The sequence below is a fragment of the Procambarus clarkii genome, chromosome 15 (genome assembly GCF_040958095.1).
Source record: "Procambarus clarkii isolate CNS0578487 chromosome 15, FALCON_Pclarkii_2.0, whole genome shotgun sequence".
NCBI classification, from domain to species: Eukaryota; Metazoa; Arthropoda; class Malacostraca; order Decapoda; family Cambaridae; genus Procambarus; species Procambarus clarkii.
In genome coordinates, this window is record NC_091164.1 from 47,499,369 (window position 1) to 47,524,951 (window position 25,583).

General features: G+C 43.1%; 1 long non-coding RNA gene across 1 annotated transcript; it reads right to left on the minus strand.

The window, feature by feature from the left end:
• Nucleotides 1-1,933: 1,933 nt before the first annotated feature.
• LOC138365148 (uncharacterized) lies at nt 1,934-7,045 on the minus strand. The gene is made up of 2 exons (XR_011228696.1): nt 6,935-7,045; nt 1,934-2,997 (listed from the first exon to the last, which is right to left on the minus strand). It is a non-coding gene; the product is annotated as an uncharacterized lncRNA (long non-coding RNA).
• Nucleotides 7,046-25,583: the final 18,538 nt, after the last annotated feature.

Sequence of the window (25,583 nt, forward strand, 5' to 3'; positions counted from 1 at the left end):
ACTAAACAACTCTAAGCAATTTTCACAAGAGGTAAGCACTGAATCGTGGAAACATTATATTATAATTACTCTTACCAGTTTCTACAAAACTCCTCTCAAACAATGTATTTTTAAACATGTTTAGGTATACACAGCAATGTGCTGCTTCCCTATTCTGTATAAAGGACCACACAGTGTAGATCAAAAACCAGCTACAAGCTCACCCAACATCCTCACCTCACAGGATGGCCAGTCATACATGGAATTAGGAGAGAACAAAATACTTAATGCTGATCTATTAGCCTCCACTGGCAAAATCTGGGTGCAGCACAAGAATATCGATCAAATTATGTAAAATTTCTTGAATGTATGTACCTTACCTGAATAAACATTTTATTATTTTATTTAATTTATATGTTTGTCCTGCACAACGCCCCCCCCCCTCCAGTGGGCAGCGGTGGATAGCTTACAATCACTTGGGTACTACCTACAGTTAGCAAACTGGGGATATTTGGCAACAATTTCTGGTAGCAGATCATTTTGAATTAAATATTTACACATCTCTGGAACATTTGTTATAGGAAGCAGGAAAAAGTGATATTAGGGCTTCAGAGAGTGAGAGGAAGCAGTAGGAAGTATTTTTAAGGTTTCAGAGTGTGGGAGCAGGTGTTTTTAAGGCTACAGAGAGCGGGATGAAATAGGAGGAAGATTTTTAGGATTCGGAGAGCGGAACGAATTGTTATTAGGGCTTCAGAGAGCGGGAGCGAGTGGCAGGAAGCAGGAGAAATAATTTGTTAGGTTTCAGAAAGCGGGATCGAGCGGGAGGAAGCAGGAGGAAATGATTTTAGGGCTTCAGCGAGCAGGAGCCAGTGGTAGGAAGCAGTAGAAAGTATTTGTAAGGTATGTGCTTCATGAGGAAACAGGAGGTGGTGTTATTAGGGCTTCAGAGAGCAGGAGGGAATATTTTTAAGGCTTCAGAGAGCGGGAGGAAGTGGGAGGTAGCAGAAGGAAGTATTAATAGGGTTTCAGAGAGCGGGAGCGAGCAGGATGAAGTATTTTTATGGGTTCAGAGAGTGGAAGGAAGTTCTAGACTAGAGCTAGAAACTAGAGCTTCAGAGAGCGGGAGGAAGCAGGAGGAAGTGTTTTTAGGGCTTCCGATGGCGGGAGCGAGCGGTAAGAAGCAGGAGGAAATATTTGTAAGGTTTTAGAGAGCGTAGCCTCCGTAACACAGTTGGTTAGCGTACAAATGCTTCTCGCTGTAGGGCTCTCCACATGTCAGTTGCTTAATTTAGAAACTGTACTTGTGGGCGGTCTCGAGCCCATTGTTGATGTGATGATGTGCATTGAATTTTGTAACTCTCTTAGCAAGATTAACTTGCTCAGGTAAATGAATTGTGGGGTTCAGTCTCTGAGCCCATTATGGGCCTCTGTAACTCTTCCCACTACCGCCCACAGGACGGGTATGGGGTGCATATTAAATGAACTAAACTATAAACTAGGGTTATCCCATGGAATTGTCTAACCGGCGAAGTCGTTAAATACCAAGATATTACCTCAGTTCAAAATCCAAATAGAAACAATCCTCATGAACCATGGGGGGAGGGGGGGGATCTTTGACAAGCCGATGGCTTCTACTATCCGTCGAGGACACTAGAGACAGGTAAATTCAGGTACAAATCTCCCACGTTCGTTATTGTGCCTTTATTTTTTAACATATAGCTAGCTCAACCTGTAATTTGTAATTACTTATATTGAAGGAGGTAGCAAGACACTGCTATGTACCTACATTTGTAATGAAAAAACATTATTAATACACTAAAACAATTTCGTAGCAGAGCGTATTTTCGATCTACGGACCTCTGGGTTATGGGCCCAGCACGCTTCCACTGCGCCACTCTGCTGCTGAGATTAACTGGATGATACATTTTCTGATCAGGGGAAGGAAGACACCAACTCATGGGGGCGTAAGTTTATTGACATGATAAATAATTCTGCAGAAGTAAAACAGGCTTCTAAATAGGACTTAACAAATGTATAACATAGCCGTGGCTAACTCAAAGTACACGAAACATCTTAAATTGTACACCCGTAGTAAAATAACGTAATCTTATAGCCTAGTAACAAACTCTGCAGAAACCTAATGTCCTAATGTCTAGAATTAGCAGTGAGGCGAATGTAACAAATCTAATTCTAAGTATAACAGGACACCAAAGTGAACAACATAACATAAGGGAAACCCTAGCTGGAGAATAATCAGGCGGCAGAAAATACATAGTGACTGGGGAAGCCTGATATGTATTTGAAGAAGAAAATAACCCCAGGCCAGAGGCCGAGCCGCCAAGGAAGAAGGAATTACCTGACAAGGTAGGGCTCACTAGTAGAATGGCTGTAAAGTCAAAGTAGTAGCTGCGGACAGCGGAACACTTGGGGACGGGCGCTGCACCCCCACCCCGCAGGCAAGCAGGCCGGACCCCCCCCCCCCCCCCCGAAGGGCGAGTGCCCGCTGGCCGCGAGGGAAACCTCAGGGTGGCAGAGCAACTACGCTACCGAACTAGGAAGGAAGGAGGACAGACTGGAGGAGCTCGCACGTCGCCTCGACTTATGCCCCCTGGCCCTGGCCCGTGGGCGACGGTCGGTGAAGGTGGGGGGCAGGGCGGCTGTAGCAGCCGCGGCAGGGTCGGCCTCGGTGGTTCCCATGCCCAGAAGGCTTGTGTCATGAGAGGGCCCCCGAGCCTGCGCGATGGGCGCCTGCAGCGTCGTCCAATCGTCGGCCGAAAAGGGTGGAGGCTGCGACGCTGTGCCACCCCCCGCTTTGCCGGCAGGGGGCCTCTGGGAAGTGTGGTCGCCGTCCACCTCAGAGCCGCCCGAGGAGGCCCCCGAGGAGGGGGAGGCGAAGCGGGCGGGTTTCGTCCTGGCCCAGGCCGGCTGCGTCCTCACACCACTGCGCTGTTGTCCTCGCACGACGTCGCCCGAGCCCTCTTCCGTGTTGCAGTTGCTGCGTGATCCGGCTTCTCGCCACTGCGGAAAATGAAAAAGTAAGCATCGGCAGGTCTAACGGGGGAAAAAAAAAACAGGCAGGGAGACCCAGCTGCCGCACCAGCAACCGTCACATACACAAGTAGACAAAAGCAAGGTAAAGTTAAGTGTCCATAGTGATTGAGAATACCGGACATAGCCAATGCTATCGTAATAAAAGCCAATGTAATAAAATCTGAGCAGTTAAAATAGATTAAGAGAGTAATATTCATGTATAGATTGAACAGTATTATTCATGGTATAGTTTGGTTATAATAAGACCGTATTATTCATTGTATAGTTTGTTTATATTAAGACAGTATTATTCGTGGTATAGTTTGGAAGAATTCAAACAATAATAATCTCAAAAGTGAGAAGCAAAATTATTTGAGTATCCCACTAGAAATTGACACTGCTTTAACACTGCAACAGTGTTATTAAGTAAATACCGGGCATAACTGAAGCTGGACTATGTAACAAATTAATCTTAGAAACTTAAATAATATAAATAACATAGCGAGGCCAAAACAGTAAGAAAGGCATGAGGCTTAAGCAGTGCTAGAAAACAGAGAATAAATAGCGGAGTAAATACAAGACAAACTGAAACTGAACAAGTAAATAGCTTAAGACCGTATTATAATATACTTGTATTTAAGCTGAACAAATAAAAGATATAATATACTTGTATTTAAGCTGAACAAATAAAAGAGTAAACAGTGATAATCATGGATAATTTGGGTAGATTAAAGCAGGACTATACAAGGTATAGGATGGTTAGGTTGAACAGTAATATATGCATGGTATAGTTTGGATAGATTAAAACTGTAATGTTCATGGGATAGATTGGTTAATTAAACAGTACTTATTCATGGAATAGATGGTCTAGATTAAAACAATAATAGTCTCAAAAGTGAAAACAAAATTATTTGCATATCCCACGGTAATGGACACTGCCTTAACGCTGCAACAGGAATAGTAAGTAAATACAAGGCATAACTGAAAGCTGAACAAAGTAATAAATTAATTTAGGGAAACTTAGATAAATGGTAACATGTCGTAGCTCACCCAAGCTGACAGACCGCTCTACGGCATGCGGCTACCCTGGAGGAGTAGAACAGAACAGTGAGAACGGGAGGGGAATATTATATTCTAATAATAGAATAAGACCGTAATATAATGTGCTTGCATATAAGCTGAACAAATAAAAGAAACAGTGGTAATCATGGGAAGATTTGGTAGCTTAAAGCGGGATTAATCAAGGGATAGGATGGTAGGTTAAACAGTAATGTGCATGGTATGGTTTGGATAGCGTAAAACTGTAATGTTCAAGGGATGGAATGGTTATTAAAACAGTACTAATCAAGGGAGAATGGCTAGCCTAGCAATAATATTCTCAAAAGTGAAACAAAATTAGTTGAGTATCCCACAGCAATGGACACTGCATTAACGCTGCTAGAGGAATAGTAAGTAAATACAAGGCATAACTAAGCTGAACAATGCAATAAATTAATTTAGAAACTTAAATAAAAGATAATAACATAACATAGCCCACCCAAGCGGACAGACCGCCCGACGGCATATGCGCCTGCGCTGGAGTAGGACAGGACAGGGAAACAGGAGGGAACGTGTAAGTGCAGGAACAACAGGCGGCTACACCGAGTGGACGAGACGTCATGGAATAAACGGGCCGGTCTACGCCGGTCAGGCCAAACGGCTGGGGCGAACATAACGTGGGACACCGGGGCCAGCAAACATCTAGGGACGAACAAACCGGGATACACCGTCCAGCCCAAACGACTGGGTACGAACAAGCCGGGATACACCGGCCATCCCAGACGACTGGGTACGACCAAGCCGGGAAACACCGGCCATCCCAGACGACTGGGTACGAACAGATCGGGCTACACCGGCCAGACTGAACATCTGTGTACGAACAAGCCGGGCTCCACCGGCCAGACAAAACGTCTGTGACGAGCAAGCAGGGCTGCGCCAGCCAGACAAACAGCTGAGAAGAACAAGCTGGGCTACACCAGATAGACAAACAACTGGGACGAACAAGCTGGGCTTCAACAGCCAGACAAACGACTGGGGCGAACAAGCTGGGTTACACCAGCCAGACAAACAACTGGGACGAACACGCTGGGCTTCACCAGCCAGACAAACAACTGGGACGAACAAGCTAGGCTAAACCAGCCAGACAAACGTCTGGGACGAACGAACTGGGCTACACCCGCCAGACAAACGTCTGGGACGAACGAGCTGGGCTACACCAGCCAGACAAACGTCTGGGACGAACGAGCTGGGCTACACCAGCCAGACAAACGTCTGGGACGAACGAACTGGGCTACACCCGCCAGACAAACGTCTGGGACGAACGAACTGGGCTACACCCGCCAGACAAACGTCTGGGGCGAACGAACTGGGCTACACCCGCCAGACAAACGTCTGGGGCGAACGAGCTGGGCTACACCAGCCAGACAAACGTCTGGGACGAACGAGCTGGGCTACACCAGCCAGACAAACGTCTGGGACGAACGAGCTGGGCTACACCAGCCAGACAAACGTCTGGGGCGAACGAGCTGGGCTACACCAGCCAGACAAACGTCTGGGACGAACAGGCTGGGCTACACCAGCCAGACAAACGTCTGGGGCGAACGAGCTGGGCTACACTAGCCAGACAAACGTCTGGGACGAACGAGCTGGGCTACACCAGCCAGACAAACGTCTGGGACGAACGAGCTGGGCTACACCAGCCAGACAAACGTCTGGGACGAACGAGCTGGGCTACACCAGCCAGACAAACGTCTGGGACGAACGAGCTGGGCTACACCAGCCAGGCAAACGTCTGGGACGAACAGGCTGGGCTACACCAGCCAGACAAACGTCTGGGACGAACGAGCTGGGCTACACCAGCCAGACAAACGTCTAGCAACGAACAGGCTGGTCTACCCCAGCCAGACAAAACGCCTAGTTACGGACAAAACGAGCAACACCGGACGGACAAACAACTGGGACGAACAAGCAGGGCATCACCGTCCAGACAAACGTCTGAAGAACATGCCGGACGACACCGGCTGACGCAAGGCAGCCAATAACAAGAAAGTGTTGGGCCTACCCACCGGGGCACCGCCGCCACAAGGGCGTCTCCTGCCCGAGGGCGAGAGGGAAAAGGACAGGAAGGAAGCGAACACAGCCCAAGGCAAGCGCTCCTCGGAGCGCCATGCCACGTGGGTGATGCCGTCCTTGGCATGGGCCCCTAGGGTCGGGCCCTAGGGACAAAGACAACTAAAAACCCGGTCAGGAGGCGTCGCCACCAGGTGACGCCAGGACGCTCGCAGGGAGCCTGGCCGGTCACGCACGGCCAAGCGCATCACGAACCCTGGCCCCTAGGGCCATTAAGCCTAGAAGGCGCAACAAACCAGGTTCCAGGGAAAACGCCTGGGACGGGGAAGGAAACGAAGGGCATCCTTGGGGCGAGTGCTTCACCGAGCTCCAAGCCACGTGGGCGCCGCCTACCGGGCTTGGGCCCCAGGGCTCAGAACCCCGGAAACCGCCGCGTGGCGTCGCCACAGAGGGCGATGCCAGACCACAGAAGGAGCCTGGCCGCGCACGCACGGCCAGGTGCGGGCGAAACATGGCCCCTAGGGCAAGCCTAGGGGCACAGCAAACCGGGGAGGGCACACCTGGGACGAATGGTCCACCGAGCATGCAATAGGGCCGGGCCCCAGGGCACAGGACCACCGAAACCAGGCCACATGAAGTCGCCGCAGATAACCAGCGCACCTGTCCCGACCTGGAGGCGCGCCAGCAACCCCAGGGAGGCAAGCAGGCGGAAGGCCCTAGGGAACTAGCTAAGCGGCACGAACGGGCCGCGAGGGACGGCGCAAACACGCCAACACTGGGGGTAGTCCTGACTAACTTGTACAGGAAACTCTCTTACCTTAGGGTTTGCTGGGTAGGGCAGGGGGCCCCTGCGGTACCGGCCTGGGATGTGGAAGGCCCCAAAGGATCAGAGAACATCAGATCTGGGACCATAGTAGCGGGGATGGAGTCCATTTCCTTGAGAAATCTCGTGTACACAGTAAACAGAACATAGAAGTGGTAAGGGTACTGGCCCACGTGTCGATGAGGTGTGGTGCTGAGCGTGGAGCCGCTTCGTGAATCGTGGACCGGGACGGGAGAGGGAGTGAGAGCGAGACCTGACTTCGCGCGCCTTTTATGCCACCCAGGCTGGCCACACCGCGCCTTGCGGAACGCGATGTGCAATTGTCTCTTCCTTCCCCATCAGAAACTCCACCGCCTTTCGTCAAAAGGCAGTGGCCATTTCCCTCTCAACTCCCACCCTTACAACCCTATGGTTACAACCCCCCTCCACAACCCACCCCCGGCCTGCCCTCACCCTCCCTCTTATCCCCCCAACCCATCCAACCAACCCCTCCGGTTACCCACCCTACCCCCTCCATTAATCCTACACCTTGCTCCTCACCTCCCCTCCACCCCTCTTCCCCCCTTACCCCCATTCCTAGTGTCGCCTCTACAGAAGTTGCTGGGGAATGTAGCCAGCGGGCTTCTGGGACGCGAAAAATTGGCGATGAAATGTGTTGGAGGTGTCATGGCCGAGGCCATTACAGGTATATGTGCACGAGCACACGGGTCAAGGGTGACCCAGAACAGGTCAGCACGTTGGGTGGCAGACCTACGTTTGAGATGACGGTTGAAGGTGTGAGATTGACAGTTTTTGTGGACACCGGAAGTCAAGCAACTCTCATTAAAAAGTCAGCCTTCAGCACACTTAAAGAGACACGCCTTAAGCGTTGTGGGAAGCATTTAACAGCAGTGAATGGTCAACATATTAATATCTTGGGCCAGGCTACTCTTAATTTTGAAGTGGGTAAGGGAGAAGCTTACCCACACAATTGCACCATTGTCGAGAATCTTGCATTCCCTGGTCAGATTTTATTGGGAATGGATTTTCTGGGACGAGTTAAATTTTCTTTGTCTGCTCAAGAGGGAGCAAGGAAGTGCAGATTGAAGTTGGGCCAGGTAGTTTATCCTATTAAAATGGTAGATCATCCACCAGTAATTGCTTCCATTAGTAAGAAACAGAAGTACAACTGTCACTACCCTAAGTTGTTGTTTAAGTCTCTTCCAGACACAGATAAGAAATCATGTGGGTTACATGCCTTGGTGAAGCAGTGTTGCCCACCACATTCAGTTAAATTTCTTAAAGTATCAGTGGGACGTCACATTGCACTAGGTACCACCCTTCAGGTGGCTGGGAGATGTGACAGGTTGTTGATCCCTCATCATTTGATCACAGTGCTTGATAAAGGTGCCCTTATTCCAGTTGTCAATCTCTCGCACAAAACCTATCGTTTCAGGGCAGGTGATAGGGTGTCTCAGGCTACAATTGTAGAAAATACAGGAATTTTTCAGTATCAAAGCCAGGAGATGCCAGCCACCACAACACAATGTAGTGCACTTAATGTTACAGAAAGTAGTACACAGGGTAAACACAAGACCGAGACAGGAAAAAATAGTAATACGCAGGAAGTTGATAAGTTAATCTCGGCTCTGGATTTGCAACATGTGCAACAGTCAGATAGGAAACTTTTGAGAGGGATTTTACGTAAATTCCCTAGACTGTTTGCAACAGAAGACGATCAAATCGGGCTTCTGGATAGGATCGAGCATGTTATTTCTACAGGTGACCATCCTCCTATTTACACCCGTCAGTGGAGGCTTCCGGAACGGGCGAAGGAAGTAATTAGGGATGAGTGTCAGAAGATGTTGAGGCAGAATGTGATAGAGCCTAGTACATCACCATGGTTGTCGCCAGTAGTGTTGATACGTAAACCGGATGGTAGTTATAGGTTTTGTGTTGACTACCGAAAGATCAACGAAATTACTAAAGGTGATGTGTATTCTTTGCCACGGATACAAGAAATAATAGATCAGTTTGGGGCCGCCAAATACTTTTCCACTCTGGATGCGAAATCTGCGTATTGGGCCATCCCAGTCGCTGAGAAAGATAGAGAGAAGACTGCCTTCTCTGATGGGGTTCATACTTATCAATTCAAGCGGATGCCTTTCGGGTTAAAGACAGGGCCTTCATTATTTCAGAGGGCAATTAATTATATCCTCAGTCCAGTCTTGGGGAGGCACTCGTTAGCGTACCTGGATGATGTGGTTATCTACTCCCGGACGTTTGATGAGCACTTACGAGATTTGACTGAGACGTTGGCACTGTTAGATAAGGCGGGGTTCAAACTTAACGTGAGTAAGTGCACTCTGGCATCTCAGAAATTCAAGTTTCTGGGATTCCAGGTGAGCACAGATGGTATCCGACCTGACCCCGACTCCTGTCGTGCCATTGCTGACATGCCTACACCTAAGACAGCAAAGGATGTTCGAAGGTTTCTGGGGGCAGCCGGATATTTCCGTCGCCACATTGAGGGTTTTGCAAGTACAACAGCACCGTTAACTGAGCTCACTAAGAAAAATGTTAAATTCGTTTGGAAACCTGAGCATGATAATGCTTATACAAAATTAAAAAGTCAACTCATTACCACCCCAGTCTTGGCAGTACCTGATTTTGATAAGGAGTGGGAAGTACACACTGACGCCAGTGGCGTAGCTATTGGTGGGTGCTTAATGCAACGTGATAATGACAATCTTCCTCACCCAGTTGCATATTTCAGCAGGAAGGTTAAGGGTCCGGAGGTCCGCTATTCTGCAACGGATAGGGAAGCTTTGGCTGTGGTAGAAAGTGTCAGGTACTTTGAACCGTATCTTTTCCAACGACACTTTGTCATTTATACAGATCACAGGGCTTTGACTCATATTTTTAAGAAAGGAACTAAGTGCCCTCGCATGTCACGTTGGTCTCATGAACTAGCTGCTCACTCATTCCAAATACTTTACAAGCCTGGTCCATCACATGTTGTACCAGACACTTTGAGTAGAAACATTGCTACTATTAACGTAAATCTTAATATTGAAAATATTTCCAGTGAGAAAATGCGAGATTTCCAGATGAACGAACCAAGGTGGAAGGAAATTATTGAACTTTTAAAGGGAGGAAAATATCCGTCGAAGAAACGTAATTTAGCAATTCATGATTTTGAAATGAAGGCTGGGGTCTTATTTTATGTAAAGGGACAGAAGGATCGTGCAGTTTTTCAGTTGGTTATCCCAGAGGTATTGAAGAAGTCGGCGGTAAAACTCGCACATTCGTCTAAGATTGCAGGTCATCCGGGGATTTTTAAAACTCACCTGAAAGCCAAGTCACTCTTTTTCTTCCCCGGTATGTTAACAGAGGTCATTAACTTCGTTAAGTCCTGTGGTCATTGTCAAAGGAGGAAAGGTACCATTAAGGTACAAGCTCCATTGCAAGAATTCCCAGAAATTTTGGAACCTTTAGATCGGGTGGGGGCTGATCTGATTGATCTGCATCACAGTCATTCAGGAAACCGTTACGTATTGGTGTTGGTAGACCACCTGTCCAGGTACACCAAACTGATTGCATTGCCTCAGAAAGATTCACGAACTGTTGCAAAGGCGTTCTTAGATAGGTTTGTCACGGTATTTGGTCCCCCTAAAGTGTTAGTTTCTGACCGAGGTCAGGAATTTAATGGGAATATTTTTAGAGAAGTATGTAAAATTATTGAAACCACTTCAGCATTCACGACGGCTTATCACCCTCAGGCTAACGGCATGACAGAACGGACGAACCGGTCAGTTAAAGATATGCTTGCAATTCTTGCAGAGCATGATGCGAACGCCTGGGACGAACAACTCCCCTATGTCCAGCTGGCTCTGAACACTGCCATCCATCAGTCCATTAACACCCAACCTCTTTTGCTGTTCACAGGGCATTCATGTAATTTCCCGTCAGGTCTGCTCAACAGACATAATATTGTATATGGGGAAGACTACCCATCAGAAGTTTTAAATAAGATGAAAAATGCATGGAGAATTGCAGCCAGGGCTTCCAAGACAGCACGAGACCGCTATGCTCAGCATTATGACAAGAAGGGGCTTCCTGCTTCCTGCTTCCTCATACCCTTAATCACTAGACCTACTAGAATCACTGATAGCACTGCCACGACTCTAGATCACATCTGGACAAACATAACCTCTCTGCTTACTTCAGGTATAATCACCGATAGCACTACAGACCATTACCCCACATTTCTCTTAACTAACATTAGCAAACCACCTCTTGAGTCAAGAGAGATACGTTTTAGACTGCACAATGAAACTGCTATAGACAATTTTATAACTGCTGCTGATAATGTCAACTGGGAGTCCGAGTTAGGTAACATAGAGGACATCAACCTAGCAGTGCAATATTTTCTTCAAAAAACTCTTAGCCTTTATAATACCCACTGTCCTATGCTTACAAAACAAGTCACAACCAAAAGGCTTAACAATCCCTGGCTTACAAAGGGAATACTTAAATCTATTAATAAAAAACATGACCTTGAGAAGAAGTATAGGTTAGGAATTGTCTCCAAAGAATTCTCAAAGAATTACTCATTATTGCTATCTAAGATAATTAGACGAGCCAAAACTAAATACTACGAAGATAAATTTACCCAAATAAAGAGCAACATTAAACAAACTTGGAGCACAATTTCACAAATATTGGGATCAAAGAAGTCTTTAAATAACAAACCGACTCTCCTGTCTAATAATGATGGTCAGCTTTCAGCCTCTGATTCTGCTATTGAGTTCAATAGGTTCTTCTCTTCCATTGGCTCATCCCTTGCAAATGATATTCCATCTTCCAGTACTGACATTAAGGACTATCTTACAGGTAACTATCCATAGTCTCTGTACCTAAAGCCTATTAATTCCACTGACGTCAATGAGATAATCCTTTCCCTTAAAACCAAGTCTGGTGCCCTTGAGGAGATACCAACTTTAATTTACAAAAAAGCCTCCAGATCTTTAGCCCCTGCTATTGCTTTGCTCTTCAACAAGTCACTTGAACTCCAAACCTTTCCAGATATTCTAAAAAAAGCGAGAGTAACGCCTGTCCACAAATGTGGTGATCTCACAGATGTTAACAACTACAGACCTATATCAATCCTGCCAAACTTGTCAAAAATTTTTGAAAAACTAATCTATAAGCAGCTTTACTCATATCTAGCCAAACTCAATATACTTAGCCCTTGCCAATATGGCTTCAGACCCAAAAAAAGCACTAACGATGCACTTATTAGTATGCTTAACTCGATTCATACAGCTCTTGATAAAAATGAGTTCCCTGTTGGGTTATTTGTGGACCTGCGTAAAGCTTTTGATACTGTCAACCACCAAAACCTTCTTCTTAAATTACATCATTATGGAGTCAGAGGACACTCCCTACAATACCTCAAATCCTACCTTACTGACAGGCTCCAATATGTTTCTGTGAATAATACAATTTCTCCCACCCTACCCATCAACATTGGTGTTCCCCAGGGCAGCATACTTGGCCCTCTCCTCTTTCTCATCTACATTAATGACCTTCCAAATGCCTCCCAACACCTCAAACCAATTCTATTTGCTGACGACACAACCTTCATTTACTTCAGTCCTGACCCCCTTGCTCTAAATGCCACAGTAAATACTGAGCTAAATAAAGTCCATCTTTGGCTAACTGCCAACAAACTCACCCTTAACATTGACAAAACTTTCTATATTCTGTTTGGCAATAAATCCTCTAATCAAATAAATCTCAAAATAAACAATACCCAAATTTGTAACAAATTAGATGGCAAATTCCTTGGCATTCTCATTGACCACAAGCTGAATTTCCAGGGACACATTCTAAATATATCAAAAAAAGTTTCAAAAACTGTGGGCATTCTTTCTAAGATCAGATATTATGTACCACGCCCTGCCCTGGTGACTCTCTATTACTCCCTTATCTATCCATATCTCAACTATGGTATTTGTGCTTGGGGCTCTACTTCCCAAAATCACTTACGTCCTCTAATTACTCAACACAAAGCTGCTATTACGACAATATCCAACTCTGGCCCCAGACATCACTCGGTACCCCTACTCAAATCTCTGAATATGTTAGACATTAAGTCACTGCACATTCTCTCATGTGTATTATACATATATAAAACGCTAAACTATAATGCCAATCCTGATCTCAAAAGCTTCATAGAAGGTGTAACAGAACCCATGAGCACCACACCAGAAATAAATACAGTTTTGATATTCCTAGAGTACGACTTAATCAAACTAAAAATGCTCTACAAATCAAGGGGCCCAGAATGTGGAATGACCTTCCCAACCATGTTAAAGACTGTACCTCTCTCAACCAGTTTAAGTTAAAAACGAAGCTATACCTAATAAATTCCCTGTAACCTACCTTACCCTTCTATTGTCAACCAATGTCTGTTTTTTTTTTAAAGAGCGCTGTTTGTCGACATAATTGTATTTGTGCTGCTTTTTCATCTATGTTTTCATTTCTTGTTTTCATTCTACTCATTATGCTCAATTAGTATTAAGCTTGTCATTTAAGTTTATTATGTCCGAAACGCTTTGCGTAATAGTGGCTTTAGGCATTGTATGTACTAGCTCTACCTATAAGTCAACCAATCTTTGTAAAAATTTATTGTATGTATGTACCTTACCTAAATAAACATTTTATTTTTATTTTTTTTTTTAAGGTACGACCTCTTGAGTTGAAAGTCGGGAGTCTTGTGTTGAGAGTTAATGAGGCGGCTCCTGCCAATCAGAGTAGGAAACTTGCACCTAGATGGCGGGGCCCTTACCGGGTAATTGAAAGAAAAGGTCCGGTTAATTTCGTTATTAAAGGTATTTTTGAAGACCAAGTTGAGAGAACGATTCACATTAATAAGTTAAAACCTTATCACGCGAGGGAGGAACTAGAGCTGCCTTCAGCAAGTCTAATTCCTGACCTGTCTAATGCTCCAAGTGCTGAATCAGATGATGAGGATGACCTTCTGTCAGATCTCATCAGTAGTCAAGTTCAATCTTGTCACCCCATGGTAACAAGGTCGCGAGCTGTACAGTAAATTGTTAATGATCTCCCTTAGTCAGGTTTAGTAATTTCATAATAATTATCCTGTAGAGGCACTGGTGTGTATTTACTGATGTACATGACTCAGGTAGCATACTTGCCTTGCTCTGGGGTTTCCAACTTCCTATACCTCAGAGTAATGTCCATGCTTCCACCATTTGTTGTTGACTGTCTTTCTCAGGTCTGATGGTACACCAGTTCTAGCCTCCCAGTCTCATGTGAACCAAGAATCGAGATCAGCAGGTCTGGGGATGACCCACCTGGCTGATAAGATCGGGGTCTGAGGCACGTTACATAAAGTCCTCCCCCTTGTACCCGGTAACTCGTCAATTGGTTATCCAGAAGGGGTGACTGGCGTACAGTCGCCCGGCCGACACCTCACGTCACTAACGAGGTTGTCCCAGTCCAGCCATGCTGTCTTCACGGAGCAGAGTCCAGTCACCATTACAACCGTGGGCTAGCTGTCTCAAGGTCACCAACCACGCCCACCAGCCGCGTAGTCAAGACTGCGGGAAAACCGGAAGTGGAAGACGAGTGGTCTACAAAGAAGAACGCTAATTGCAACGACTTGTCAGCTCTCTCAAAACCTGCGGTTGCGTCGTCTGTGGAACACAAAGAGGGAACGCGGTGGTCCCGGGTACGAACAGCACTACCCCTACAGAGTGCTGCTGAATCGCCAGAAGAGGTACAACCCTGTACCTCGGCCCAAGCTCAGCTGCACGAGGGGTTGCACGGAAAGGTGTACCGGCCCAGTAGTACCGGGATAACAAGTAAACGCCGGTAGATGACGTAGCCCAGGAGCTGAGGCTGGGCCCACCTGTCCTGTCACCATGCCATCTTCTTCAACGCCACTCGAACCTCACTACCTACGCGAGACATCGTGACATGTCGAAGCTGTGCTCTACTGTGGCAGCCATGGTTAACAACAATCCATCAAGACTGTTTGGGGAGCGATAAGAAGAGGTGAACCCGGGTTCCTGTTAGCGGGGTCCACCTAAGCTGACAGCCGCCAGCTGTCAGCTGTCACTCAAGTCAGGTGCGGGTAGTACGAGACCCCCTGTACTGTCCGTAGTTGGCCGAGGCCGGAAATGGAACTTCCAGACGACCAGGATCTTCAAGCAACATGAGGTAGTCGCCGAAATCTACAGCAACGAAATGTCACCAAGAACGAACGATAGAAGATATTTATAGAAAAGTTTCATATAAAAATAAATCCTATTAATATAGTAACTGTGTTAACTCGGAACAGTTAGTTCAATTTTTTTTAATTTTCCATCTGATAGTAAGCACCTATACACCTTCGGAAAGTTCTCTGGACCAGTATTAAATGTTGAAAACTAGAACTAGTGAAATAGAGAAATAAATCTAGAAAGAGAACATCTAGAAAATTACCCTGTCTCTAGAAAAGTTGTAGGAGTGAACTGGTTTGAGAACCATCTAGTAGGATCTCTAGAATCGTGGATCAGTAGGGAACTTTATCTAGATTTTTCTAGACCCTAGATACTGATAGTTATATATATATTTTTTTTTATTTTTTTGTGGTTTACTGAACAATAAGGGTGTGGTACACAGTCTGACAAATGTGTTCACCCGCTGTTGTTGTGGACTTGAGTATGAACTCTGGGATATTAGGAGTTTGAGGAACTTATATCCAGTGTGTTGTTGTTGGTTAAGGGACATGTCTGTGAACATTGAATTTTTTTTAATAATAAAAATATTTTTGTGTATTTTCTTTAGATTTTAAGATTGGGAAGCGCTGTGGTGGACAGTTGCCACTGGTGTGGAGTGGAACACTAGGTCCCTGAGAGGTAGTGTTCTTCGAGTTTGATATAATTTTATAATTTTGTTAATTATTTTTTTTTAATGACATTGATTTTTTTAATGTTTTGTGTGATATGTTTGATCTTTATTCCGGGTGGAATACTGGGATAGCTGAAGGCTATCAGCTGATTTTAGCTAGTTAGTAATTGTTAGGTTTGAATTTCTCCAGTTATTTGTTACTATATCAAGACAGGTATAGGATGTTTTGTCTTCCAGGTAGTTGGAAGGGTACAGGGCTGCATCTAAGTGGACAGCCAGGATTATAGGGACGGTCTCTGTTCTTATGTTTTATGTATTATTACTGTTGTGTTGATAGGTATAAATACATGCTGGGGCACACCTTTTGGGTGTGCCATTATTGTTGTTGGAGTATTGTATGGAATTAGTTAGGATTAGATAAGTTCTTTCGTTTTGAGGCAGTGGTTTAATATAGTGTTGGGTTAAAAATGTTGTTTTTGGAGTTAATGGTTAGGGTGGGGCAGGATTTATGGATAAGAAAAGTGTGTGTAACTTGCTTTACACACAAATTTCTTAATTTCCGAGGAGGGGGAGTTGTAATGGTCTGGGGCTCAGATCATTTGTTCTCCCTTCTCCCCTCCTTTCCTTCTCCTTCTTCCCTCCTTTCCTTCTCCTTCTCCCCTCCTTTCCTTCTCCCTCTCCCCTCCTTCCTTCTGCCCTCCCCTTGGCCGTCATTCGTCTCCTCCTCTTGCCCCCCCCCCATGTTGCCCATTTGTCAGGGTCAAGAGGTTGACCTGAGGGTGGTCTTGGATACCTTTGACTTCCCCCCACTCAGATTTTCCCTCTCCATCCCCCTCTCATCCCCTCTCTTCCCCTCTCACCGGTCCCTTCCCCATACGAGGCAGAGTCAAATGTCCCTACTCGTTATCTTAGAGGAGACAGGCTTGAACATAATTTATCAGTTTTGTAAACATTTCTCGCAGGTGCACTGGGGCTCCATAGAGGCGCTTTGTCTCCCTTCTCATAGCTGGGGAGAGCTGACTCAATCTTCAGGAATTCATGTAGCTCTCCACGGCAGATCAGTGAAGGTGATTGGCCTGAGATAAGGGTCAAGTCCTTATTGGCCCTAGAGAGCCAGACCTCAGGCCTAAGTGTTAAATGGTTGGACATTGCCAAAATAATGGGTGGAGCCCTGGGGCTGTATTAGATGGTGGGAGGAGTAATCCTTCCCAGCAATAAGTTGGTAAAACAAATTTTCATCAGTGTGTCTTGGGAGTGTATTAGGAAAGGGGCCGCAAGCCCGTATCCTAGGGGCTGAGGGCAGCCATCAACATCTTGGCCGTAGTGCGGTTATTTAAGGTACAGTGCACTTGTGTTCATGCCCTCAGTAAATATCCATTGTGCCTCTAGGGGAATAGAATAGGGTATATGTTCAAATTGTCTTAATTTACATGTTTCATAAAATAAATTGTATAACTTGTCCAGTGGTATTCACTTAACTCCCCTTTGATATATTTGGTACTTTGTCATTTTTAGGTGTTGTATTGGAAGCCCCCATGTTCTCCTACAATTAATAGATACTAAAGTTGCCCTTGGATTCAAATAAGTAACGTAAATTAAACAAACTAATTTTACAAAATTTATTACTGAAATTCATATTACCCTGGGAGTCCCATGGTTACTGATTCCTTGCCTTCCTGGGGAATCGGTGATAGACACATTCAGGAAAAGGTTGGTTGGGAAGGTGGTGGCAGTGTCAAATGTGTGTTGTTATTGTTTTTTTTAACTAATAACCCTTGTCCTTGGTGTATCTTCCTCATTTAATATTCCTCTTATATACGGGGCAGTCCAGTGAGGGGTCATACTGGACTGTAACAGTGTTAAACTGGGGTATTGAGTGAAGAGAGACAGAGAATAACAACAGAGCGTATAGTACGATTATGAGAGATAACAAGATAACAGGATTAATACTGGGGAACATTGGGTTATTACAATAGAGGCCGCGGTTATTACGACAGGGTAAAGCGGTCATTACTCAATAACGTCAAATAATTCAGTCTTCCCACAAGTCAATTAACCTTATTTAAACGTATAAATAATAAGTTGCCAATAACAACCAAAATCATTAAATTACTGAGTTGCAAAACATTTTATGGCAATTATTTTTCACGAAAATTGCTTTCAAGTTGTAATTTTTTATTTATATGTAAATGAGTTCGTTTTTGTACAGCCATTAACACGCATTTCTGACGGGTCGTTAATCTCAATTTCCTGTGGAATACGACCTGCCAAATCGTTTAGCAACCAACTGCTATTTGCACCCATTAACTGCTAGGTGAACATGGGCGTGTAATTCAGGACTGGCGCCTCGTCAATCCTCCCAGGATACGAACCCAGGCCAAATCGCTGGCGAATCATGAGGCGAATGTATTACCTCTGAGCCAGAGTACGGGTTATTATTAATTAGGTTTTTAATAAATAAATATCCACGGGTAATATCTACAGTGTGTAGAGTAATACTGATGATTGGTTACATATATTACTCCTATGTACCCAAAATATCTTATCATTATATATATAATAATAATAGTAATTTTTCTTTAGGTAAGGTACATACATACAATAAATTTTTACAAAGATTGGTTGACTTATAGGTAGAGCTAGTACATACAATGCCTAAAGCCACTATTACGCAAAGCGTTTCGGGCATGATAAACTTAAATGACAAGCTTAATACTAATTGAGCATAATGAGTAGAATGAAAACAAGAAATGAAAACATAGATGAAAAAGCAGACAAATACAAGTATGTCGACAAACAGCGCTCTTTAAAGAAAAACAGACATTGGTTGACAATAGAAGGGTAAGGTAGGTTACAGGGAATTTATTAGGTATAGCTTCGTTTTTAACTTAAACTGGTTGAGAGAGGTACAGTCTTTAACATGGTTTGGAAGGTCATTCCACATTCTGGGCCCCTTGATTTGTAGAGCATTTCTAGTATGATTAAGTCGTACTCTAGGAATATCAAAACTGTATTTATTTCTGGTGTGGTGCTCATGGGTTCTGTTACAACCTTCTATGAAGCTTTTGAGATCAGGATTGGCATTATAGTTTAGCGTTTTATATATGTATAATACACATGAGAGAATGTGCAGTGACTTAATGTCTAACATATTCAGAGATTTGAGTAGGGGTACCGAGTGATGTCTGGGGCCAGAATTGGATATTGTCCTAATAGCAGCTTTGTGTTGAGTAATTAGAGGACGTAAGTGATTTTGGGTAGTAGAGCCCCAAGCACAAATACCATAGTTGAGATATGGATAGATAAGGGAGTAATAGAGAGTCACCAGGGCAGGGCGTGGTACATAATATCTGATCTTAGAAAGAATGCCCACAGTTTTTGAAACTTTTTTTGATATGTTTAGAATGTGCCCCTGGAAATTCAGCTTCTGGTCATTGAGAATGCCAAGGAATTTGCCATCTAATTTGTTACAAATTTGGGTATTGTTTATTTTGAGATTTATTTGATTAGAGGATTTATTGCCAAACAGAATATAGAAAGTTTTGTCAATGTTAAGGGTGAGTTTGTTGGCAGTTAGCCACAGATGGACTTTATTTAGCTCAGTATTTACTGTGGCATTTAGAGCAAGGGGATCAGGACTGGAGTAAATGAAGGTTGTGTCGTCAGCAAATAGAATTGGTTTGAGGTGTTGGGAGGCATTTGGAAGGTCATTAATGTAGATGAGAAAGAGGAGAGGGGCAAGTATGCTGCCCTGGGGAACACCAATGTTGATGGGTAGGGTGGGAGAAATTGTATTATTCACAGAAACATATTGGAGCCTGTCAGTAAGGTAGGATTTGAGGTATTGTAGGGAGTGTCCTCTGACTCCATAATGATGTAATTTAAGAAGAAGGTTTTGGTGGTTGACAGTATCAAAAGCTTTACGCAGGTCCACAAATAACCCCACAGGGAACTCATTTTTATCAAGAGCTGTATGAATCGAGTTAAGCATACTAATAAGTGCATCGTTAGTGCTTTTTTGGGTCTGAAGCCATATTGGCAAGGGCTAAGTATATTGAGTTTGGCTAGATATGAGTAAAGCTGCTTATAGATTAGTTTTTCAAAAATTTTTGACAAGTTTGGCAGGATTGATATAGGTCTGTAGTTGTTAACATCTGTGAGATCACCACATTTGTGGACAGGCGTTACTCTCGCTTTTTTTAGAATATCTGGAAAGGTTTGGAGTTCAAGTGACTTGTTGAAGAGCAAAGCAATAGCAGGGGCTAAAGATCTGGAGGCTTTTTTGTAAATTAAAGTTGGTATCTCCTCAAGGGCACCAGACTTGGTTTTAAGGGTTTTACAGGCACAATATATATATATATATATATATATATATATATATATATATATATATATATATATATATATATATATATATATATATATATATATATATATATATTGGTAGCAGTCTTTCCTGTAGACATATATTATTAAATATGACCGAAAAAGTAAGATTAATAATTCTAACGCGAATTTTCCCAATATTTCTTATGGTTCTTTTCACTGTCGATGGTAATTGAAAAATCAGTTCTCCAAAATTAATTTTTATTTCTAGTCTGACGCGACACTTGAACGCATTTCGTAATAACTTATTACATTTTCAAAGACTTTAGTTTACACACACACAACTTTAACCTGCAAACACTAAAACAGATTTCTTACTATGCTATAATTCAAATGGCTTTTCATATTATATATCTGCATTTGGGTGAGGTGATATGTTACAACAGTTTTGGATGAGGTGAAAACAAACTTTCAACACAAGATAGAACACGAAATATTGGGTAATATTGGGTAAAGTTAAAGGGGAAGAATGGAAGTAAATGCAAAGGGCCTATTGGCCCATATTTCTTGATGCTTCTATATTGGTGCGGAGTCTTGAAGTGGGTAGAATATAGTTGTGCATTAATTGGCTGTTCATTGCTGGTGTTGACTTCTTAATGTGTAGTGCCTCGCAGATATCAAGCCGCCTGCTATCACTGTATCTATCTATGATTTCCGTGTTTTTATTAAGAACATATGGTGATGGTGATGGTCTGGTTGTGGGAAGAGATTATATGTTCCTTAATGGAGCCCTGTTGCTTATGCATCGTTAATCGCCTGGAAAGAGATGTTGTTGTCTTGGCTATATACTGAGTTCTTTGAGGCTTACAGTCCCCAAGTGGGCATTTGAAGGCATAGACGACATTGGTCTCTTTCAAAGCGTTCTGCTTTGTGTCTGGAGAGTTTCTCATGAGTAGGTTGGCAGTTTTCTTGGTTTTATAGTAAATCGTCAATTGTATCTTCTGAGTTTTGTCTGTAGGGATAACATTTCTATTAACAATATCTTTCAGGACCCTTTCCTCCGTTTTATGAGCTGTGGAAAAGAAGTTCCTATAAAATAGTCTAATAGGGGGTACAGGTGTTGTGTTAGTTGTCTCTTCAGAGGTTGCATGGCGTTTCACCTTCCTTCTTATGATGTCTTCAACGAAATCATTGGAGAAGCCGTTGTTGACTAGGACCTGCCTTACCCTACAGTGTTCTTCATCGACTTGCTTCCATCCTGAGCTGTGGCTGAGAGAACGGTCGACATAAGCGTTAACAACACTCCTCTCGTACCTGTCTGAGCAGTCACTGTTGGCACTGAGGCACATTCCTATGTTTGTTTCCTTCCTGTAAACTGCAGTGTGGAAACCTCCGCTCCTTTCCATGACTGTTACATCTAGAAAGGGCAGCTTCCCATCCTTCTCCATCTGGTAAGTGAAACGCAACACAGAATTCCGCTCAAATGCCTCCTTCAGTTCCTGCAGATGGCTGACATCAGGTACCTGTGTACAAATGTCGTCAACATACCTGCAGTATATAGCTTGTACTAAAGAGGCACCCTTCTTGAGCCCAGATGGGCACATGTATAAGCAAGTAGATGGGGTCGCCATGGGTTCTGACATGTTCACAGAAAATGGTACCATCCGTTTTCTATGTGTGGCGGAGCAGACGCCAGAGAGAGGGAAGGTAAACAAGAGCATACAGGACGCCCGCCAAGCTTGGTAGCTACTAGCCATGTTTTTTTTTTGTTTTTTTTTGAGATATATACAAGAGTTGTTACATTCTTGTACAGCCACTAGTACGCATAGCGTTTCGGGCTGGTCCCTGAAATACGATCCCCTGCCGCGAAGAATCGTTTTTTCATCCAAGTACACATTTTACTGTTGCGTTAAACAGAGGCTACAGTTTATTTATTTATTTATTTATTTATTTATTTATTTATTTATTTATTTATTTATTTATATACAAGAAGGTACATTGGGTTTGTGAGAATACATTGGATAGTACAGTATATACATTCTTGTAAAGCCACTAGTACGCGCAGCGTTTCGGGCAGGTCCTTAATCTAGCAGATAATTTTAAGTAGGTAATTTCAATCAGAATTGATAAATGATAAAGATACATTACAAGAGAAAAATGAGATGAGAGAGATAAGTAGGTATATTAAAGCATATTGTTATATTAAAGCTCTGATTGATTACATTGACAGCTTGATTAGTAATTTAAACAAGGTTAATAGACACCATACAGCAGATTGACAGCACATATAAGACAGCAATGATCACAATGGTAAAGATGTTCAGAATGGGTACATAAAGATTGGGAGACTGGGTAGCAAAAGATACAGATAAACAAGATTTATAAACACCATACAACAGATTGGCAGCACATATAAGAAAACAGAATGATCACAATGGTAAAGATGTACAAATTGGGAACATAAAGGTTGGGAGATTGGGTAGCAATTGATAGAGTGCAATTTTAAGGCAAAAAGTGAAAAACTATGAAGATGAAATTAGGTACTTTTTAGTATTGATTTTGAATGATATAAAAGTTGGACAGCTTTTCAATTCAGTAGGGAGTGAGTTCCATAAACTGGGTCCCTTTATTTGCATGGAGTGTTTACACAGATTAAGTTTAACTCTGGGGATATCAAAGAGATATTTATTTCTGGTGTGGTGATAATGGGTCCTATTACATCTGTCCAAGAAGAGTTTCAGACAAGGATTTGCATTTAAGAACAGGGTTTTGTAAATGTAGTTGACACAAGAGAATTTGTGGAGTGGGATTATGTTTAGCATGTTTAGGGAGTTAAACAAGGGGGCTGTGTGTTGTCTGAAAGCAGAATTTGATATTATTCTGATAGCAGATTTTTGCTGGGTGATGATGGACTTGAGGTGGTTTGCAGTGGTTGAACCCCATGCACAGATACCATAGTTGAGGTAGGGATAGATTAGTGCATAATATAGAGAGATGAGAGCAGAGTTAGGAACATAATATCTGATTTTGGAGAGTATACCAACTGTTTTAGAGACTTTCTTAGTTATGTGTTGTATGTGGGTACTGAAGTTGAGTCTCTTGTCTAGGAATATGCCAAGAAACTTTCCATCATTTTTATTGCTAATGTTTACATTGTCAATCTGAAGTTGAATTGCATTTGTAGATTTGCTTCCGAATAGGATGTAGTAGGTCTTTTCTATGTTAAGTGTTAGTTTGTTGGTTGACATCCATAAGTGGACTTTTTTTAGTTCATTATTAACAACACCATTTAGTGTATGTGGGTTGGGGTGGGAGTAGATGAGGGTAGTATCATCAGCAAACAAAATAGGTTTCAGAATGTTAGAGACATTAGGCAGATCATTAATGTATATAAGAAAAAGGAGAGGTCCCAAGATGCTGCCCTGTGGCACTCCAACAGTTATTGGTAGAATGGGAGAGGTTATATTATTGATGGCTACACATTGGTGTCTATCACTAAGATAGGATTGGATATAGTCCAGTGCATGGCCTCGGATTCCATAATGATGGAGTTTACTTAAGAGGTAATCATGATTAACAGTATCAAAGGCCTTTTTCAGGTCAATGAAGAGTCCAATTGGAAACTCATTTTTGTCAAGAGCTGAGTAAATTATATCAAGGAGACTAATAATTGCATCGTTGGTACTCTTTTGAGAGCGGAAGCCAAACTGACAGGGGCTAAGAATGTCGAATTTTACGAGATAGGAGTAGAGCTGTTTATAGATAATTTTTTCAAATATTTTTGATAGTATGGGTAGGTTCGATATTGGTCTATAGTTGTTTATGTCTGACGGATTACCTCCTTTATGAACTGGCGTTACTCTTGCTTTTTTTAAGGATATCAGGGAAGGTATGACACTCAAGGGATTTGTTGAACAGCAGAGCTATAGGTGGCGCAAGGGCATGGGAGGCGCTCTTGTATACAATGGATGGGATTTCACTGATGTTCCCAGCTTTGGTTTTTAGTGAGTGTATGATGGACACAACATCTGACGGGCTGACTGGTGAGAGGAGAAGAGAGTTTGGATAGCTGCCTGAGAGATATGTGTTGATATGTGTCTGAGTCTGTGGGATTTTACTTGCAAGGATAGCACCAATCGATGAAAAGAAGCTATTAAATTCATTCGCCATTTCTAAGTCAGATGACAGTGTAAGGCCATCCTTAGAGAGTGTTATCTGGTTGTGGGAGTGTTGTTTAGTTCCCAGGATGTTAGAGATGGTATTCCATGTGCTTTTCATGTTGCCTTTTGCTTCTTTGAATCTAGTCTCATAATATGAAAGTTTTGCTTTTCTTATGATACTGGTAAGCACTGACGAATACGTTTTAACTACTTCCACTGAAACTAGGCCACTCCTAAATCTCTTTTCGTATTCATGTTTTTTGTTGATTGATTTAATTATGCCACTTGTGAGCCACGGGTTATTTTTTCTTTTATCAGTTACTTGTTTGGTAAGGAGGGGACAGTGAGTGTTGTAGAGGCTTAGAGTTTTGGAGAGAAAGAGGTTAGTTGATGAGTTTATATCCTGTGAATTATTAAATTCAGATTCCCAGTTAATATTGTGGAGAGCATTAGAGAGATTGCCTAAAGCTGATTCACTATGTAGCCTGAATGAAAGTTTTTTGGTTTCTGGTGGTGATGTGTCAATGTTTGCTATGAGGAAAGTAGGATAGTGGTCAGTTGTTCTGTCATAAATTACCCCAGATGTAAGGGGAGCTGTTATATTAGTCCATAGGTGATCCAGGGTAGTGGCAGATGTTTGAGTGACTCGGGTGGGCTTGGTGATTGTGGGGATTAACATACAGGAGTGCATGCTGTTACGGAAATGTCACCTTGAGGGTTGTTTTGAAGACCCAGGTCAATATTGAAATCACCTCCCAGAATGATGTGATTTTTGTTGAGATTGTTATTTATGATAAGATTCCTTACATTGTCAGAGAATAAAGCTATGTTGGTATTAGGAAATCTATAGATGGCACCGATTATCAGGGAGGATTTAAGGGATTTACTGGAGAACTTGGCAAAGGTATATTCACAAAAGTCGTCTCTATCACTAATGACACTATTGCAAGTGAAGGTATCTTTGTAATATATTGCTGTACCGCCACCTTTTTTATTAGGCCTGCAGTTATGAATGGCTTTATAACCAGCTAAATTGTAGAGTTGGGTATAGTCATTACTTAGCCAAGTTTCTGTTAAAATGATGAAAGATAATTTAGTACCTAGTGCTGTAAGAAGTGCATTTATATCATCAAAATGTTTACCAAGTGACCTAACATTTTGGTTGTAAACTGATAAGCAGGTGCTATTTAGGAGTTTGTTTTTATCAAGATTTGCTGTGTAATACCTGCAATAATGATGATCAATGTGCTGAT